The sequence below is a fragment of the Elephantulus edwardii genome, unplaced genomic scaffold (assembly GCF_000299155.1).
Source record: "Elephantulus edwardii isolate Elephantulus edwardi_28Jun2011 unplaced genomic scaffold, EleEdw1.0 scaffold00228, whole genome shotgun sequence".
Taxonomy (NCBI): domain Eukaryota; kingdom Metazoa; phylum Chordata; class Mammalia; order Macroscelidea; family Macroscelididae; genus Elephantulus; species Elephantulus edwardii.
In genome coordinates this window covers 3339798-3344378 of record NW_006399978.1, presented here as the reverse complement: position 1 = coordinate 3344378, position 4581 = coordinate 3339798, and the positions used below count along the sequence as shown (strand labels likewise).

At 39.4% G+C, this 4581-nt stretch overlaps 1 pseudogene; it reads left to right on the top strand.

The window, feature by feature from the left end:
- Positions 1-1270: 1270 nt before the first annotated feature.
- Positions 1271-1776, top strand: LOC102852577 (annotated as a pseudogene).
- The last annotated feature ends 2805 nt before the right edge of the window (positions 1777-4581 follow it).

Sequence of the window (4581 nt, the reverse complement as noted above, 5' to 3'; positions counted from 1 at the left end):
AGACCAGACCGCTAGTTATAGTCCGTGCTGATCCCAAACTAGCAGTGAGAAAGACTCCAAAGAGCTAACTCTCAAGCTTTAACTCATTGCCACCAAGTTGGAACTGATTCATAGCTGATCCTCCAGTGAGTTTCTGGAGGCTATCATTGTACAGAAGCCTGTCTATCTTTCTTCCTTGGAAAGATATGTGGATCTGAACTGCCCGAGAGGCGCCACCTTGAGGTTAGCAGCTCAAGCCTCTGCTCACTTGACCACTAGCAAAAGATCATCTTCAATTTAAAAGAAGGCAAAGTGAGTCTATATTTCTAAACCTTCATTCTTTTGAACTGAAAAAGGCTTACATCAGCCTACATTGTATAGCCGTGCAAGTGATACAGATACAGAAATAAAGGTTCCTTGTTCATAAGTCCAATGAGTTTTTGATGTCCAGTGAGTGACCTGTTTCAAAGGAAACAGATTTTAAACCACTTAAGAAGTCCTCAGTACTCATGTATTTCCTTAGGTGGTATATTTTGTTATTTTTCTTTAAAAATTATTATTGTAAGGGAGCTCTGGAGGTATAGTGGCAAGAAGCTGCGCTGCAATCCAAAGACACCCGGTTCAAATCCACTAGAAGGAGGGGCATCTCCTCCTGTGCCAGTCGGATCCCGTTCGAAAGCACATAGCACGTAATAAAAAAAGATAAAGGAGACTGCATGGTAGAGCCTGGTGCCCCCGACGTCGCCTGCACCACTACCGCCGCCCCGCCCCCCCCCCCCGCCCCGACCCTGCTGCTACTGCCGCCGCCTCGGGACCAGCTATATGATTAGGCCACAATCTTCAATGAGTAAACATATTCCTCAGTTCTGTGGTGTTCTTGGTCAAACATTTTTGGAGTTTCTGAAGGGCAGTGGAGATTACTGCCAGGCACAGCACGACCTCTATGCAGACAAGTGAACTGTAGAAATTACTACTCCACCAAGAAGCCCTCATAAGAGCGGTTAACCTACACACAGAAGTGTTTAATCAAAATCCACAGAGAATTTTCAAGAGTTTTGACCTGGATGGGGTAAACCTCAGTGCACTTCTTTTCTATTGCCTCAGTATTACTGGATTCAAGAGTTGCTGCTTCATGTTAGGTCATTTCAGTTTCCAATACTCCCAACATCATACTCAAAGCACTGAGATTTTCAAGTGCAGTGTTTTGACATAGACTTCAGTTTCTTTACGTAATTTCTGTATTCACTCTTAAAAATTCTTGAGTGTTTTTAACTTATTTACAATGGCTCGAATGAACCACCCAGCTCCTGTGGAAGTCATGTACAAGAACACGAGATTTCTTATTACACACAATCCAACCAATGCAACCTTAAACAAATTTATAGAGGAACTTAAGAAATGCGGAGTTACCATGAGTAAGAGTACATGAAGCAACTTACGACACTGCTCTTGTGGAAAAAGAAGGTATCCATGTTCTCGATTGGCCTTTTGATGATGGTGCACCACCGTCCAACCAGATTGTTGATGTCTGGCTAAGTCTAGTAAAAACTAAGTTTCATGAAGAACCTGGTTGCTATATTGCTGTTCATTGTGTTGCAGGTCTTGGGAGAGCTCCAGTGCTTATTGCCCTGGCATTAATTGAAGGTGTAATGAAATACGAAGATGCAGTGCAATTCATACGACAAAAAAGGCGTGGAGCTTTTAACAGCAAGCAGCTTTTGTATTTGGAGAAGTATCAAAATACAACTATGCTTTAAAGACTCCAATGGTCATAGAAACAACTGTTGGATTCAATAAACTGGGTGCCTGATGCTATTGCCTTGGAAGAAGAACTTGAAACAGGAACTCATTTGTCATGCATATTTACCAACCTGTTAGCTCAGTGAATAAGTTTAATAAAGCTTTTGTAGGAGTATTGAAAAGCTGTTTAACCAGGCTACAAGTTGGACAGAATTTCAGCCTCCATGGTTGGGTTACAGTCAGCCTTCCTGGGCACTTAGTTAAGGTTTCTTAATGTTCGGCATTTAAAATGTACTTATCATTTATACCAATTGACTTTCCCTGAAATCATGCAGAAGTGTTATAAAACTTAAAATCTTTTCCCAGTCCATAATCTTACCGATATAGAAAAAATTTAGAGATTAGGTAACAAAAATAAAAAAATCCCAAGAACTATGAACACTCTAGATCTTACTTGGTTTATTCAAACATTGAAGTAGAATCTGTGTGGTTATCTGCCTGCTCACGTTTTGTTTACATCTCCCACATTCATACCAGTGTATACCAAGTTTGTGTAATCATTGACTTTTTACTGAATTTTTACCAAGTGTTAATAGTGATTATTTAATGTCTTTCTGTAAATCTCATTTTGTGCTTTTATGGAATTTCATTTTGAAAAACACATTGTACAGAAGTACATGTCTTTAATGTCTCCAGACAAAGGGGGGGGGAAGCCTTACATTTAATTTAATGGTTGCACTTTGGGATGCAACATAATAGGGAGGGCCTGGACAAAAAGAATAGGAAGGGGTTATTAAATATTTTTTAGTAAAATGTTGCCTTTGTCTTGTGCAGAACATGTAGAAACATACTCTTTAATTTAGTAATATTTTTTAAATGGTAGAGATGTTTTGTTATTGTAGTTAAAATCTTAATCATAAAATTTCTGAAATTGTTATTTTTTTTCCCAGTAGGAAGTTGTTTACCAACTTACTTTGTAATTTTTAAGTGTGATTCCCCCCTCTTCTTTCTAACCTCGCCTGCAAAAAAAAAGTGGGTTTCTGCTAATGCATTGAGCAGACTCTAATTTTTATATGCTTTTTGAGCTGTGTAACTTAATATTTGGGTACTTGATAATTTGTTTTAGTATGTAATTGATAAAATGGTGGTGTGTATTAATGTTAGTTCAACCATATATTTATACCGTCTGGGAATGTGTAGTCATATGGTTCTGTGGAAGAAATAATTTGTCATTGTTCACCAGTTTGTAAAAACCTAGTTGCGAGAGCTTAAACATCTAAATAAATGATGAAATTCCTTTATCATATAAAAGGAAAAGAAAAAATATTATTGTAAAATATATAAAGAGAGCTGGATGATGACTAAGCATGACAGAAGAATTGATGCGCTTGAGTTGTGGTGCCAGAGAAGAGTATTGAGCATACCATGGACTGCCAAGAGAATAAACAGGCCTATCCTGGAGAGGGTAAAATCAAGCTGCTCTCTGGAGGCAAGGACTTTGAAACTATGTCTCACATACTTTGGGCGTGCTGCCAGGAGGGATGAGAAAGATACCATGCTTGGAAAAGTGGAGGGACAATGCAGGAGAGAAAGACCCTGGATGAGCTGGATTGACACAGTGACTGGGCGATAGGGGTAGATGTTTTTGAGATAGTGAGATTGGCTCAGGACAGGACAAGATTCAGAGCTATTGTGCTTAGGGTTGCTTTGAGTTGCAGGCAACTCAAAGACACATAACAACAACAATAAGTATAAATTATTATATAAAATTACATACAAAATATTTTCCAATTTAATGTTTTTCACAAATAATCATTGTCAAAAGTTTCAATACAGTAAACAGAAAACCAATGGCTCCTAAAGAGTGGCTTCCCTTCCCCTCATCCTTCTCAGCCCTGGTGCTTTACCAAGCCTGATGTCCTTCCTTAGGGCCTGTTCTCTCCTAATGGCATGTACAAAGTATGTGAGATTAAATCTCACCCATCATCACTTCTCAGGAGTGTTCTGGCTGTACTTCTTCCATGATACATATTTGTTCTTCCAGTGGTCCACAGAATATTCCATTTTTGCACCAGCATCATAGTGAATTCTTTGAACTACCTTATTCATTGTCCAGCTAAAGGATGGTAGTTTGAACACACCAGCGGCATGGTAATCCTCATCTGCAGAGATTACAACCTGTACTACACCCAAAGGAAAGAACTAAAGGATACTTTTGAAATTAAACTAGGCTAAAATGGCAGCACCATGTGGGTACCAGTAGTGTTGTGGCTGGAACTGTGTCCTTCAAAATGTACAAGGAAGTCCTAACACGCTTACACAAACCCTTTTCTGTGAATGTGACCTTGCTTTCAAATAGATTATTAGTTAAACTCCTATGAGCTCATACTGAACAGAACTAAAACTCATTCATGTTGGGCCAGTTCCAACTCATTACCCCCTTACGTTGGGTTTTTAAGGCTATAAATATATTAATGCAAGGAGATTGCTTTTTTGAGTAGCTGGTGGATTTGAACTGCCAAACTTTTAGTTAGTGGCCCAACACGTAATGGACAATGCCATCAGGACTTTTATACTGAGAAGCTTGCTTTGTACTGTTGAGTCAGAGCCTACCCATAGCTGACTCTCCAGAGGGTTTTCAGAGGCAGTTAATCACAGGGGAAGGGATTGCCCATTCTTCTCTGGGGGAGTTGCTCATGGATTTGAACCATGCGCTTTTGGGATTTTAGTCCAGCTTCTTGCCACTAGGTTACCAGTGTATACTGAGAAGAGTGGGTCTTAATTCAGTAAGAGTAGTGTCCTACAACAGAGGAAAATGAACAGAAGGAGACAGACACACAGAGGAAAGCCACCACATGAAGA